The 16,489-nt window shown below is 42.4% G+C and overlaps 1 long non-coding RNA gene across 1 annotated transcript in view; it reads right to left on the bottom strand.

Annotated features, from left to right (window-relative positions):
* Nucleotides 1-16,489, bottom strand: part of LOC117200687 (uncharacterized) — a 200,622-nt gene that overhangs the window by 126,556 nt on the left and 57,577 nt on the right. The window contains exons 11-15 of the long non-coding RNA XR_007479468.1: nt 9,915-10,020; nt 7,841-8,065; nt 7,272-7,404; nt 4,223-4,329; nt 565-651 (exon numbers count right to left, since the gene is read on the bottom strand). This is a non-coding gene — a long non-coding RNA (uncharacterized LOC117200687). The remainder of the gene's footprint in view (nt 1-564; nt 652-4,222; nt 4,330-7,271; nt 7,405-7,840; nt 8,066-9,914; nt 10,021-16,489) is intronic.

A 16,489-nucleotide genomic window follows, 5' to 3' on the forward strand; every position in this document is an offset into this window, starting at 1 on the left:
TATGAAAGGTTAAGCTTCTCAAAATAATCTGTGGATTCTAATGTCACTAATTTGGGTTGGAGCTGTCACCAGTTAGTTGGAGTTGGTTTTCTTTGAGAATGCAGAAACTCCATGCACAGACACAGGGCATTGAACAACCATAAAGAATCACTTCATGCAGTAACTTTATACTGTGGTCATTCGTTGAAAATTTGCTAGTCAAGCTGAGGATCAGGTCCCTACTCTGACTTGCATTCTAAACATCTGTTCCCAGCAACGTCAGGATAGGTTATGCTGATGATTCTCAAACTTTGCTTCTAACAATTGCTGGTGTTAGAGGTAGACCTAAGAAATGCCTAAGAAATGACTACCTCTAAAGTGCTACATTGGTGGTCTTCTTCCAACACAGAGGATTAAATGATATTGCTAAATAGACTTTTCTTAACTGCTGTGCTGTGCATTCCCCTCTCCCAGAATTTTCCTTTTAAAATCTGTGGTGCTGCCTATCCCACTAACAGATTCAATAGTAGCAAAGGAATTTGCTGGAAGAACTCTGAAGTGACCAGGCACATGCGTTTTGACTACCTGATGTTTCTGAGGATGCTTGTTCAGGTCCTGGGAAGGCAGCCATGGATAAGATCAAGTCCCTGCCCTTGCAGAGATGGCTTCAATCTTGTTTGAGAAAAAGTTTAAAAAAGAAGATAATATTTAGGGTTGAGTTGTTAAATCTCATATCCTTACATAGCCAGTTTTAGCTAGAAAATTGTTCCTAGGTCATGTGCTGGAAAAAACGATATCAGTGTTTCCTGGGGTTCTCCAGAGAGAACATAACTTCCAGATGTTCTTTCACTGAGCGTTTTGGGGAGCACTCATGTTAGAAAAGGGGGTCCCCTAAGCCCTGGGCTCCATTCTGAGCCTGGTGGTTGGGATCCATGATGTCTACCCTGCTGTGGATATTTTAGCTACAAATTCCACCAACCCCCTGTTGCATATATTTGTTTACTCAGCCTGTAATAAATAGCTGCATATACGGAGATTCCATCTGAACACAAACAGTCCCAGTCTTTAGAAGACTCTCCAGCAAAGCTCTACGAGTGCGTGTGTGTTTCGGGGTAATCATCTCCAGGCAACCCCGGTTGGTCATAGAAGTTGTCATTGCTGTCATCTTCCTGTGAAATTCTTCATCCTTTTGAATGCTCATAAATGGGCATTTTCATGCAGAGTACATCATTTTGAATTGAATTTCAGTAACTCCTCCAGTGGCCGCCTGCCAGCCTGACAATGTCCGTCCTTGTGAAACTAGCCTCATGAGTGTGTTTGGAAGCACACTGGCTTTGGTTTTAGCAACAGACGAGGCTGAGTCCAGAAAATATTTTGTGATATTTATTTTTATAGCATGAATGAGCAAAACATTCAAGAAAGTGCTGATGGGTCTCTAATTCTCAAACTCCAGCTTAGAAAATAGAAATTTGAATTTCCTATTCCACCTCCCAACCCCACCCCATTCTCCCTTTTTTTCCAGTGGGGGCTGATCTTGCTGGCTTTGGCAGAAGCAGGGATGTGTTGAAATGTTGTAAATTACAGTTAATGTGATATGATTCTGTTTATCCTTGTCCAACACTGTTGAACCTACCAATTTTTCCCTTCTTGGCTTCCCATGAATTAAGGCAACAAGAGAATAGCCAGTTGGAAGACTGGACAATTTTCTTTTTCAGTCAGAGTAAAAGACAGGCACAGCTGATGAATGCTGGCCCTAAAGAAAAGGTTTTGTGCCTTGACAAGACGTTCAGAAAAAGCCCAAGATACTGCCCTATTTACTTCTGAAGAAAAAAAAAGATTATGTTCTGGGGTGTAAGTAATAGAAAGCCTGATTCAGTTTCCTAAAGGAGATTCACACCAACAATGTTTAAATGGAAAATGTCAAGAACTTCATAACTAAGAACTGAATATTAAAGAGACAGCTGCCAACTTTCGGTTTCTCATTCAGAACTGGAAAGGTCGCCTCAAGCATATAGTCTGAGAGGGTCTTATTGTCCTGTCCTGACTCATTTAAGAGCACCGTATCTTCAGAGGCAAGCCTCTCGGACACAAGGGACTCAGGCACTCTGGTTGTCACGGTGCAAAATGACCAGGGCAACTAAGTTGTTCACTGGATTTGTTGGGAAAATGTGGCATCTGTCAGACTTCTATTAGAAGTCAAAAAATCAACAGGATTTTGTCTTCACGTAAGTTGAAGTTTTAAGAAGAGGATGTATCAGGGCTGTGGAGTTCTTTGGGGAGGAATTTTTAAAATCTACACATGTGGTTAGAACAAATAATCATGAATAATTGGGGAAAAAAGGTCCAAATCGATCATTTTCTGGTCTGGTTTGCTTTTAATATTGCATAACGCAATTTAGGTTTGGTTAGATGAACAAGACTGCATAGCAATGGCTTTAAAGAACAGTAGAGAACAGTTTAAGGGAAAATCCATTTTATCCCACAGTTAACTACAGGCTTTAAAAAAAATGCATAAAGGGTGATTAGGACAGCATGATGTGAACTTAAAAAAGAGGTTGATGATGAACACTTTAGAGTTTTCTAAAACAGAGACAGATGATGTTTTGTGTGTGTGTAGAGAGATATGACCCCTTGACAATTCCCCTGTACCCTACATGCAAACTTTCAGTGATGAACCTGGTAACTCAGATTCTTTACATTTGTCTAGCACATTGCACATTTGTATATATTCATTTAACAGTCAGAGAACTTAAACGATTTGCCAGATACTATTCTAAGCACTTTCCAAATATCAAGCCAGCTAAATCCTCATGACTAACGCATGAGTTAGACCCTCATATTTTGTCCTTTTCACATGGGGAACTAGAAGCATCTGGAGGTGAGATAACTTCATTCATCCATTTAACTTTTCACTGACTCACCACACACTTATATCAAGCCCTCATGAAGTACAGACACTGTCCCAGAAGCTAGAGGCACAAGAGGACTTGGCATAGACCCCACTTTCAAGGCATTTTTGGAATGGTCGAGAAGACAGACATCTAAATAAGAACCCACAATAGAAAATGGTAAGTAGAGTGATAAAACTACGTATAAATAGCCCTCTCTCACACAGCATTATCTCATTGCACTCAGACACCAATCCTATGGTGTATTCATTTCTCCAGCTAATACCCACTGAGTGTCAATCCTAGGAGAGGTACAGTGCCCACTGTTATGAGATTAGATTCAATGAGGCTGACATTCATTAAAGCTATCACAAACTATGGGTGAGATGGTGCAACTACGGTAAGCGGTTTTAAAAAGTGACACAGAGCTAGAGGAGTGAACAGTGAGGGGATTTGACCTCATCGAGGAAGTCAGGAGAGGCTTCTCGAGGATGTAGCCCCATGAGGACGAAGCGGAATTAAGCAGGTAAGATGGGGAAAGTACTCCAGCAAAGGGCAGCAGGATGGCGTGTGGAGAACTGGACGAACTCACTGAAAGGAAGTCAGGAGAATGCAGTGCGATATGAGCAAGGAGAGGTCAGACCCAGAAGGTCCTTACAGACCATGTGGGGAGGAAGGCCATCCTCACCATGACACTGAGAAGCTACCGGAGTGTGTAGCACCTGGTGGGTCATGGTGCTGATAGGCATTTCTTAAGATGACTTTGGCTGCTTTGTAGGGAATACATTATAATGGGCCCAGAGGTGGAAGGTGAAAGATTAGATTTCCAGGACGGAGATACTAGAGGGGTGGCTGTGGAGATACACAGAAAGGCAACGATCAAGAGCTACTTCAGGGGTTAAGCTGACAGGATTGCATGTGGTGGATATGGGAATGATTCAAGGGTGCCCCCTTTTACAGATGGAAAAACAATGGTCAGAGAGAGGATGAGTAACTCTCCCAAGGACTCACGGGTGGTAAGAGAAGCCATCTTCCTTAGAGCTCTTTGAGTGCTGAGCCAGCACTTTTACCCTCTGTTTTAGGAGAACAAAGAAGGAACCAGAAACCTTGGTTGAGGAAACTTAACATAATTCTAAGAAGGAAAGAAAATTTGATCTGGGTTTTGCAGAATGTGTGGGGCACAGGAAATAGTGACATTTTGGACAGAGGAAGTTGTATGAAAGTGAACAAGATAAGAGGACTTTGCAGGGTGAAGAAAGCTCTATATCTTGAGTGCGCTGGTAGTTAAAAGAGTTCATACATTCATCAAAACTCACCGAACTGCATTTAAAATGGGTCCATTTTAATGAGCATACCTGGTGCCCAGATCTTAATCTCTAGTACCTTCGCCCACCAAAAAGAACTAGGGCTCCTCAAAGAAATGGTTGCTTCTGGGGCTGGAACAGGTTTGTACAAGATGAGCCTGGAACATTTTGTTGAGCCAGAAAATAAATAAGAAAACATTATAAGAAATATAAATATGAATAAAGAATAATAATTTTACAAAAAGACAAGCATTATCACAAGGAAGTGATAGCCAACTCGAAGGGGCTCCCATTGGCCAGATCTGGGAAAACTGGGGTACCAAAAAGACAGTAATAAATTATAAATCATTGAGGAAAAACAAGAAATTATGAGTCTATACTAATAATAAATACATAAATAGGGGAGGAGAGGAGATCTTCCTTCTTCTATAAACAGAGGCTGAATGTGGACTGGTAAATGTGGAGGGAATGCTACACACTTGGAAAACTATCATTTTGGAAAATTATCATTTTGCATCCACCATAATAAGTGGTGGATAGTAATATTATTAATAATAATAAATATTAATATAAAATATGATATAGTATTATAAAACATTATAATATGTTCTAAACCCCAGCTAAATCCATGGGGATAGTTTAATGAGGAGCAGGATATTTGAATGATCTCAGAGAATCATCCCATAAATTGCCTATTAGTTGCAAGGGACAAAGTAGTAACTAAACAGTGGAGAAACTGGGTAACGTCACCATCACCAGTGGGGAGGATGGCCACTGTATGTCTCCAGATGTAATATTCATATCCGTACTTCTAGTTGTGGAATTGAAACAGGATTAAAGCAGAGGATACCAAAACGTAAGTCTCAGATGAAGAGGGAAAAAATGGCCAGTGGATTTATTAAAAAAAAAGAAAGAAACTCACCCTATCAATCAGGAAAATGGAATCAAAGCAAAGCAGTATTGATTTTATCAGACTGATATTATTTAAATGATCAATGCTTTGCCAAGGGCATTAGAGAAGTAGAAACTTTCATACTGTTTGCATGCATATGTAAACTTCCCACATATTTTTAGAGGTTAATTTAGTGTTATTTATCTATGTTAAATATCCTTTCCTTTAGATTGAGCAATCTCAGATCTAAGACTTGATCCTAGAATACTCCACTAATCATATGCAGAAGAATCTTTGTTCCAGTGATGCTTAGGATAGAAAGCAATTAACAACTGCGTATCTTAACAACTGGTTATCCTTTTCTGCATCTCAAATTACTGTAAATGTAGCAGCCTATTTCTGCGGATCTGGAATCGAGGCACAGCTTAGCTGGGGCCTCTGTTTCAGGGTCTTTCATGAGCTGCAGTTAAGGTGTTGGCCAGGACTGGAGGCTCATCTGAGACTCCAGTGGAGAAGGATCCACTTCCAAACTCACATCGTTGCTGTCAGGATTCCATTAATCGTGGGCTGTTGGTCAGACGCTGCCCTTAGTTCCTTGCCACGTGAGCCTCTCTATAAGCCAGCCAGAGACAGAATCCGCTAGCAAGAGGCAAGTCACACTCCCTTGAAGCTAATCACAGAAGTGACATCTCATCCCCTTTGCTTTATTCTTTTGATTAGAAGCGAATCATAAGCCAGCCCACGATGAAGGGGAGGCAATTACACAGGGGCACAAATACCAGGGGGTAGAGATCACTGGGGACCATCTTAGAGCCAGCCAGCCATGGCGACCCAAATGTATAATTTATGGTATCACCACACATGGGAAACATCTCAGCAGTTAATAAAGAATGAGGTGGACATGTGTGTGCACGGACTTGGAGCCTCTTCTCAAACCTATTGTTAAGTGAATAAAGCAAACAAGGTTATTCTGCAAACAAATGTGACACCATTTGTATAGAAATAGAATATTTTTCCAAAATTAAACATGTTTATGTCTATATATATATATGTATATGCATTCAAATACAAAGGAAAAGACTTGGGCAGAGACACATCCAACCCATTAATGGTGGTTACCACTGGAAAGAGATGTGGGTTCGGGGTGGAGGTGGGGAATAATGATCAACTTTCTCATTTTATTCATCATACTTATTCTTTTTTTTTTTTTTACAGTGGGAATATATTTGTGTATTGTACATTTGTTTTTAAAATAGGACTTGGACTGGGAGACCAGGGCTGTGTCCAAGAGTGTTAGCTTTGAAAGTGTAGCATGTTATCCATAAATATGTCCCAACAGTGCCTTTTCATTGTCCACATTTTAACGGTTTGCTTGGTTTTCCAACCCAGTTTTTTCTCAAACGTTTGTGACTATGCTTGGAACAAGGAGGCTGTAAGGGCTCTGTTGTCCCAGACCCAGGAGCTGCTCTGGAAACACACAAGTAGGGCTGCAGGGAGCTGGCAGCTGGATCCTATCGAACGCTCATCTTTCTCAGACACAAAAGGAGAACCACAGTAGCCACCCAGAGTGGAGCCTGGTGCTGCAGGGCACTTCTGGGAGGCCACAGGAAGGGATGTGGGACGAATAGGCCCTTTTGTGGTGTGTCTTTTTGTTGGCTGCATGACCCACTTTATAATCAAAAGATGAACCCAGGCCCTCGTGGCTGGAGGTGCAGTTCAAGATCCACCGCTTGCTGGTGACGCTGGGCCAGCTGCCTCATCGCTCTGTACCCCAGTGGCCTCATCTATAAAATGGTGATGGTGACCACATTGCTGTCTCGGGCTTCCTGTAGGGTTTAAAGGAGCTGATACATCTGAGGCACTTGGCTTAGCGCCCAGAACATATTAAGCACTCCAGGAGGTGAGCAGCTACTGCTGTTGTTGAGGTTCTTCAGTGTTACCCACAAAAGTTGGCATTTACTAAACCCTTACCAGTTTCCTGATCCTGGCTCTGTGATAAGTGCTTTAGATACATGATCCCATTGAATTTGCTCACCCTTCCAGAGTGGAAGCTACTCTTAATAATCTTCCCATTTCACGGACGGGAACTCTGAGGCTCAGAGAAGTTAAGTTAGCTCTCCAAGTTCATAAACTAGGAAGCGATGGTGCTGAGATTTGAACTCAGGTTTGTCTGTCTCTGAAGCTACCACTCTTAACAACAATACTCACTTGCTTCCTGGGCCTTAACACCACGTTATTTTGCTCTCAGGCTGCGAGGACAGTGCCATCAGGCTTTAGAGGACTTGGCAATGGACCAGAGCACCCAGGAGAGGACTAGACCATAGTCTCTGCTGTAAAGACACTACAAAAATGGATGAATAAACAGTCAGTGAGGGAAAGTGTCTGCAACTTCCTCAGAAACCACCGACCAAGGAGACCGAAAAATAAATAGGTGAAGAGAAATTGGATTTGACATATATTTAACATGCTTGATGTGCATGTTATATAAATCCTTGTACTCAACAGAGTACCCCCATTCTTGTCACACGCATGGAATATTTACAAAACTTAACCAAGATTTCCATTTTATCTGTTGGTGGACCTAGAGGCACTGCCACAAAAGTACAAGACTTCTGGGAGAACCATTTAAAAAGAACTTTCTAGAAAGCCTGTTGCCTTAATTCCATGTGAGCCTCCAGACATGTTCACATACACATGCTTCATTTCATTTGAATGAATAAAGAAAATACCATCTTCATTTTACCTGTAAGGCAACCAAGGGTCAGACAATAACCTACCAAAGGTGCATCATTTGTAAAGCACGGAGCTGAGAAGGAAACCACAGGGGCTCTCTTATTCTCAGGCACAGCAATGTCTGCCCTCCAAGGTGCTATGCCTGTTCAGGACTCCAAGGTTCAATGAGAGTTTCATGGAAAAAATGTTTCTTGAGGTAAGTTTTCCAGATACCCTTCTTTTCTTCCAACTTGTTTTCTGAAATAAAGCTTCAGACTAAGGATGAAAGCCTGAAAATCAGAAAGACAGACAATGACAAGGGTTGGCAGGCACATGCAGAAATTGAAACCTTTTTACATTGTTGGTGGTAATGGCGCAGCCATTTTGGAAAACAGTTTGGCAGTCCCTCAAGATGTTAAAGTTACCATATGACCCAGAAATTCCACTCCGAGGTACCCAAGAGAAATGAAAACACACAACTGTGCAAACACTTGTACATGAATGTTCACAGTAGCATTATTCATAATAGTCAAAAAAAGAAACAACCCAAATGTCCAACAACTGATAAATGGAGAAACAGAAGGAGGTATATCCATACAATGGATGAAAAGGAACGAAGTACTGATACATGCTACAAAGTAGATGAACTTGCAAGTATTATGCTAAGTAAAAGAAGCCAGTCATAAAAGGTCACATATTGTACAATAATATTTCTGTGAAATGCCCAGAACAGGCAAATCCATAGAGACTGAAAGTAGATTCGTGGGTATCTAGGGTCTGGGGATGGGTGGCACGGGCATGACTGCTCATGTGTACTGTGTATGGGGTTTCTTTGCGGCGTAATGGAAATCTTCTAAAATTATATTATGATGATGGTTGGACAACCACGAGTGCACTAAAAAGTACTGAATTATTCATTTAAAAAGGGTAAATTTTATGGTATGTGAACCACATCTTAATAAAACTGTTAAAAAAAAAAAAAAGAATGCAAGCCTGACTGGCAAGATGCCCTGATTTTGAAAACTAAATGAACCAACACCTGACATTTGCTATTTCTCACGTGAAAGTGTGCATAACTGGGGGAGATGACTTCCAGTGGAGAAATCAGTAAAGACTACAGACTGAGGCATTTGAGCCCGAAAGGTTGAGAGCCTTCAACTGTGCCTTAAGAGATGAAATAGCCTCAGCATATGTAGGAAGGTTACTGTTCTAGATGAAAGGAACAGTGTGAGTGAAGCTCCAGAGCTGAAAAGGCAGAATCAGGAAACACTGACCAACACTGTTTGAATTAAACAAAGAAAACCTACTGTATTTTTTTAACCATACTAACAAATACAGATATAAATAATTTTTGGATAACTGTTATATTGGAAGTGAAAAGAAAAAATACAAAACAGTTCATCGAGGTTCACTTTATAAGATATGTTGGTCGGCAACCTTTATTCTTGCGAGCAAAATCTATTGATCATGGATGGCTTCCGTTAAGAAATTAAACATGGATCTGGAGATGCTAGTAACACTTTTTTTTAAACATTAACTGAAAACTTAATGCTAGCACACCCATTTTCAGCAATCATCTGGTCTCTCTCTTTGGTTGGATGGCTGGTACACGGTGGTCACAAGCCAGCCAGACTCAGACTAATAAAATGGCAGGTAGTGTTTCTAGTAGTAGACATTCACGCTCTCAGAGGAGAACCTCCACACGGCAGGTAGCCGGAACGATGACTGTCTTAGAGCCTTCGGTGGAGATGACTCATTTCAAGCCCAGGGCAAACCAGACATCCTTTTATAGAGAGATAGATTAAACAGCTTTCCAGATCCCCTCTTCTCTACAAACATGTATCAGCAAGCCTAATGTCCTATACGTTTTCTGCTTTTGGTTCTCTGCTCAAAAATCGTATGGGTCTCTATGTTGATTCACTAAAGGCAGCGATGAGGAATATATCTCATATTCTCATTGAATTCCTACCTCTACATAAGAGAAGAATAAATTAAGGCATTCATTAAAGTAGGAATTAAGTAAGGACGAGTCCCGCTCTTTCAGAGACTGAATCCAGAGAGAAAACACAGATAGAGCCACCAGTTGAAAAGAAATTGGAAGGTAGCTGAAGAGATAATGAATGATAGTAAACCTCCAACCTGCAATCCTTGAGGTCTCGTGGGGGCTCCAGGCAGAAGGTCACGTGGGTGTTCCAGGAGCGCAGGCAAAGGTGGAGCGAGGAGCAGTGGGACACGTAGGCGGAGGCTGAGAACAAAAGAATACGGCCTCTTCCAATCAGTCTTTGTGGGAGCAGAGGTGTATGTGAGCACATGTGTTGGTGTGTGTGTAGGTGTAGGACGTGTGCGTGTGTGTGTGTGTGGAGGGTGTCAACGGAACACCATAATATCCTTTGTATTGCTTAGGGTTTCTAAGAAGCATGATGTGGCTGGAGATTCTGCTGCTGCTGCTGCGTCTGTGACCAACATCACAACTGCCTCTCCTGCCACTAACAGTGATAACTTCCACTAATGGGCCACCCAAGCCCGGTGCCTCCCACACATCATCTCTGAGCATCCACACAGCCACCAGCCGATGCTGGCTGTAAAAACCCAATTCACAACTAAGAAACATGAGATTCCCTGGTCTCCCACAGCCATGGGTTGGAATTCACCCAGCGATGCCAGACACCAAAACCCGACTCCATCCAGGGCACCGGGACATGGTGACAGAAGGGTTTACTGAGTTCTTTGATACTGGAGAAGTGAAGGGGACCCTCAGCTGGGAAAGGCTTGAAGAGGGCATATTAGGATGGGAAATCTGCAGTGAAGTAATTTTGTTTTATTTATTCCATGCTTGAGTTCCATAGCTGGGCCAGTGGCTTTTGAGAGTTCCTTCTTTCACGGTAGCTGAACTGCCCAGAGTACATGATAGGGAAAGAGGAAGCAGGGAGGCAAGTCCTCCTCAACCTCCCAAATGAGAGAAAGATGGTTTTTCCTGACACACACAGACAGGCACCTGGGGCTATCTGGGGATGGAGCCCCCAGGCAGGCTGATTTGAAATGCTTCCAAGCAGATATCATGCTTCAAAGAGTTGGCCCCTGTGGGGCAGGAGCTGAACCTGAGTGTGGGAAGGGGATGAGAGGGCTGGAACTCAGGCTCTTCTCCCATCCCCCAGGCCCGAGACGGTTTGTTTAACCCCTCAGGGGTGCTGTGTGCCTTCCTTGTCGAGGTGGTTTGTGGCTTAGTGAAGCGATATTTATAGAGTGCTCTGTGATTCTTGGGCGAACATTCGTTTTATAAATGAATGATCAAATTTATTAGCAATGAGTAACTAATCCGTCTACATTTATTTTGTTGCTAATACAAATTTACAAGGTTTTAATTGCCAGTTTTAAAACCCCAAAAACCCATATATAAATACATCGGTAATAAAATATCTTCTCACTGTGCGCTTGACTTCTGTAGTTACGTCAGGGCTTATGAGGAGGGTCTGAAGGAGGTTACAGATGTAATCACAAACCTTGCCTAAAAGGATTCAGGGCCAGAAACAGTCTAATTCAAACCTAGTTGGTGGTAATTTCATGAGTTTTAATTGAAATGCTCCTACTGATAATAATTATTAATAATTTTCTTTATAGTGCTTATTAATGTTAATAATCATCTTTTATTTCTACTGTTATCTCATGTAATGCCCCATGACCTTGCTGCTCTGAGTGTGGCCCCCAGACAGCAGCATCGTGTCACCTGGTAGCTTGTCAGAAATGCAGGATCTCAGGCCTCATCCCAGACTTACCAAGTCTGAACTCACATCATAACAAGATCCCAGGCAATTTGTGTGCACATCTAAGTTTGCTGTCTGCTACATCCTGAGGTGGTTATAGCCTCTCCTGTTTCATAGTCAAAGAAACTGAGCTTCAGAGGAGTTCAGTGCACTGCCCACAGTCCCAGGGTCAAGCTGGATTTGAATCTGGCCCGTTGTACTCAAAGTGCTCAGCCATGAGCCAGATGCTGCAGGTGTGCAGAGTCCACACAAGCGTCCAGAAGCGTGGACTTGTGAGGACAGTGATGACAGTTCTGGGCCCCTAAAGTAGTGACTTCACTGGGCTCTGGTCCATGGGTTGTATTCTCAGCTCTTTGTACCTTCATCCTTTAGACCTGGTGTGGGGGAAGCTTGTGATGTCCAGTCTCTGTGCCATGCACCTCAGAGAGACCAAGAGACTTCTCCAGGTTGGGACCAAGGGTGGTCTCACATAACACGTTCCTTCAGTGGTAGAAATGACAGTTGACTTATTGCTTAAGAAAAATAACCTATTTTAGAACAGTGATTTGAATCCCAGAAAGTCAGAGAGTGTCTGAGGCCAAAGTGGAGTGGTATATTCATTAACAGCAATTTAACAAATACAGACAGCTCTCCGTATCCACAGATGCGGGACCCACGCATACGGAGGGCAGACTCTGGGATTTCAGCATCCATGGACTTTGGTATCCAGGACAGGTCCTGGAAGCAATCCCTCATGGATACAAGGGGTGACTGTATTTAATGAGTGTTTACTATGTGTCAGAAATTATCCTGAACGCTATGAATAGAGTGAGGCACAGAGGAAAAAGTTTAACAAGTAAGATGATTTCAGCCAGGCCTGGATACAAAAGGAAGTCAAATAGCTTCTCTGCCTTAAATTTTGAGCTGATGGATGCAAATGTCAACTAGAGCAAGACTCATGCAAATTACCCAAAGTACTTGCACTGTCTCACTATTTCCCTTTATTATGGTGGCCATAACTTAGTCTGCTGTCACCCTGAATGCATCTACTTTATCTAAGACAAGAGGTCTCCATTTGTTGGGCTGAGCACCTTTGATGTTGGCCAGGCTCAGAATCTAAGCATGAAGAGAAAGAACAGATATTGGGGTACATGGAGCCTGGCCTATTGGGCACCTCCCCTGCAAGGTACTCTTCTAGCATTGTATTCAGCAACTCCCAGACTCAGTTTGCCCAGCTGGCAAGTAGGTAGGTAAATATCCTCTTTACTGATGCAAAAAATATACGACTTGGGTGACCAGAAAACATACGGGTGTTTTAGGAAGTCAATTGGTCTGTATTCCTGCACAGACCTCTGCTTTCTGAAATCTCTGGCAGAAATTTTTTTTAAATAATCCTCTCCTTCTGCACTTTATTGAAATCATTCAGAGTACCTTCTGAGACCAGGGCCTTCCAAATTTATGATCTGTCATCTGGAACTTTCCCCTAAGGGCAAAGTTCCTCAGCAAGGAACACCCTTCATTGAGTGCCATTTTCAAAGAGTTGCATGGGGCTGGAGGAAGAAAGTCACTCTCCCAGTGGAACCACAGACAATGGGATTTACACAGGCCAAACCTCATCCAAAGCTCTGAAAACTGCCCCTGGAGGTTGTCTGAGGAGGGGGGCAGACAGACAAAGACCCTTCACAATTGCCCTTTGTTTCTAATTTTATTAGAAATTATCTTAGGATTATTGAATGAATAGGCATTTAGGGATATAGTTTCATCTTTCTGGGTGTCCCCTTATTAGATTCCTGGAGACTAAACCAAACCCAGGCCACCCAAAGAACAAAACGTGGATGCCTGGGTCACTTCCTGGATCTGCACTTTCACAGACTTAAAACAGTCACTAGTCACAGTTGCTGGATTCGAAAATGGGCAAGTCAAGTGGGATCCCTGCCCTCAAAGTGTCTTGGATAAGACAGTTGATGGACAGTGAGGATCACCAGTGCCCCACAGTTCAAACATGGATATCTGGTCTACCCTTGTGTATGGGGGTTCATTCTGCATGTACATGGATTTCCTGGAAAAGGGAGTTATTGGGACAAGGTAGATGCCACAAAAGGTGTCTAAGAATATGGTTTAGAATTTCTCACCACAAAGAAAGAATTGTGTGTGTGTCTTTTCTTTCTCTAGCAGTGACAAGACATTGTCCCTACTCCCAGTAGAGCTTATATCACATTAGGTTAAGAGAAGTGGCATAAAAACAAAAAATAACATTGTGAAATATGGTAATTTCTAGGAAATGACCATGATACTGTTTTCATGGATGTTTCCTTTTTTACTGAAAGTTGCAACTTCCGTGTATGTAAAATTCCCAATAAGTCCAAGTCTTCAGAAGAAGAATAAGCTCAGAGAAATAGGGGCATCAGTTTGACAGAAAAGAAGGTAGTTGAGTGAGTGATCCAGGAAGATCTCTTTGAAGAGGTGGCAGTTTGGTTGTGACCTGAAGAATCAGGTCTTAGTCAGGAGGGTCATGGGCAGCAGACTCACAGGTCGACAACAAAATGTGTGAAGGCCTTAAATGGGGCCAAGACCTGGATGTTTTCCAAGACTTGAAAGAAGGTCAGTGAAGCTGCAGTGCATTGCAGGGACAGAGAGGAGAATGAACTGAGCTGGTTTTGGAAAGGAAGGGAAGGGTTAGATCACGCAGGTTATGTGGCCCTTCAGTGAGACATTGACATGATTTGTTTTAAGTTTTAACAGCAGCCCTCTGGTGGTTGTATGGGTGGCAGAGCTTAGGGAGCACTTCAAAAGCTCCTGAAAGGGTTGAGACCAAAAATGGCCCAGGTCCATAATGATGGAGCTGAAGAGAAGCAACTCTGGGCATTAGAGTTCATAGAGTTTCTTGAGTGGTTAGATATTAGTGGGTTTTTCAAGGATGTTACCAGGTTTTTAGCTTGAGGTCTTGAGTGGATATGCAGATCAATTTACTAAGGTTAGCTAAGATTGCAGGAGGACCTCGTTTTGAGGGGGGAGAGGAAAAATAATAACTGAGGAACCATCACCCTGGAGGTATGACTATGCAGAAAAGCTGCCCTCACCAAGATGTTACTGTTGCTCTGTTTTGGGTCATCAGGAAAATTCCACCCTAAGTGATTATTGATGCCTGCCATGACCACAGCTGGGGAAGTTATGGCACAGTTTTTAGATATTTGCCATTCCTGCCTTACCAGTTACAGGACAATGTCCAGCTCACAGGGCTCAGCCTGTTGGCAGATCTGTGTTGAAGCCCTTGCCAGGTACTGTTCTGGACACTGTCAAGGCATGTTGAATGACTAATTGACAAGAACCAATTGCAATGTTTTCCTTCAAGTTTTCATGCAAGCATCCTCAATGGAGAAAAAAGGATTTTGTTTCTTTTAGAGTAGTGAATGTCTCCTCTTCTTAGATGGTATACAGATGCCCTCAGGTGGGAAGTCTAGGGTTTACTCTAGAATCTGAAGTTTTATACACATGGCAACTTCTAGTTGAATGGGACAGCCATGAAAATTTGCAACAAGAGGATAAATATTCTATCCACAATTTTTTTTCACCATTTTAATATATGACTAAAAAAAAGTCTTGATATTTACACTTTGAAGGTCTTAGCTGTGGACTAAGGGTGTGGCTCTTTTGATGAGAACAGGACCTCAATTCCAGAGTTCGTCTCAAATAACATCGGGTCCAAGGCCAAGTGCCTTGTGTCACTGGCTGGTCAAACCAAACTGAGAGTGCCCACTACAGAAAGACCTTTATTGCATTTTACCTCTTTAAAGCAGCAACCCTTCTTGGCAGCTGGAGCTGCCTTCTCTGGATCCAGGTAGTGGCTGTAAAGGAGGCTCAGGTTTCTGGTCAATCGGAACACAGGTGGGGCTGGCCTGTGGACACCAGCAGCCTCCTGGCCTGGGCTAAATAGGGGTTTAGAGGACCTCCGTGGGAACTGTCAGGGAAAAAAAAAATCCACTCTTGGAGTAGGAAGAAATAAATTCAGAATCAAGGAAGGGAGAGGCAGCTTATAGTAATAGTCTCTTATCTCTGTACCGTGCGCTGCGGCTCACAAAATATATACATTATTCTATTTGGTTCCCCCTCCAAGAAATATTGTGTGTTATATAATGTTATCCTCATTTTACAGTTTTGGAGACCCAGGCTTACAAAAAGAAAGTGACTTGACCAAAGCCACAGACTAAGAAATAGGACTTAAATTCAGGTCTGACTTCAAGTCTAACCTTCAAGGGCAAGCTTTAAGGAAAGTAGAAGGAACAAAAATTTATTGCATTTTACGTTGTGCCAGCACAGTGCAGTCCTGGGGTTCAGAGAAGAATTAAATATTGCTTACAACTTCACTTGTCATAGCTGATGTTACTTAAGGCATGATGTTTAAAACAAACAAACAAACAAATAAATATAAACCAGTGTCACAGGGATTGAAATGGATGCTGGAATTAACACGTGGCCTCTTTCCCATTTAGTGAAAATGCGAGAATGATTTAGAACAGGGGTCAGCAAACTACAGCCCACGGGCCCAATCTGGCCTCCTGCCTGTTTTTATAAATCACAGCTTATTGGAACACAGCCACGCCCATTCGTTTGTAGTGTCTACAGCTGCTTTCGTGCTTCAGTGTCAGAACTGAGTAGTTGCAACAGAGACCCAAGCAGCCTAAAAAGTTTACTATCTGGCCCTTTACAGAAGAAAAACTGCTGACCCCTGATTTAGAAAACATCTCATCTTGACTTGAATCGTGGACTCATTCTTTAAAGGCCTTTTAAAATAGGAATTACAGTGAGGGGTAGATTACATACTGGCTAAAAATATAAATTTAGTATTTAAAGTACTTGGATAAGATCTCTGGATGTCCTCTGAACATGAAGTGAGGGATATCTGGGGCACCACATACACGTTTGAGGACAGCGTAAGAGAGAATTTATCTACAAGGTATCTACTAGTGTCACCTG

Source organism: Orcinus orca, chromosome 10, assembly GCF_937001465.1.
Source record: "Orcinus orca chromosome 10, mOrcOrc1.1, whole genome shotgun sequence".
Lineage (NCBI taxonomy): Eukaryota > Metazoa > Chordata > Mammalia > Artiodactyla > Delphinidae > Orcinus > Orcinus orca.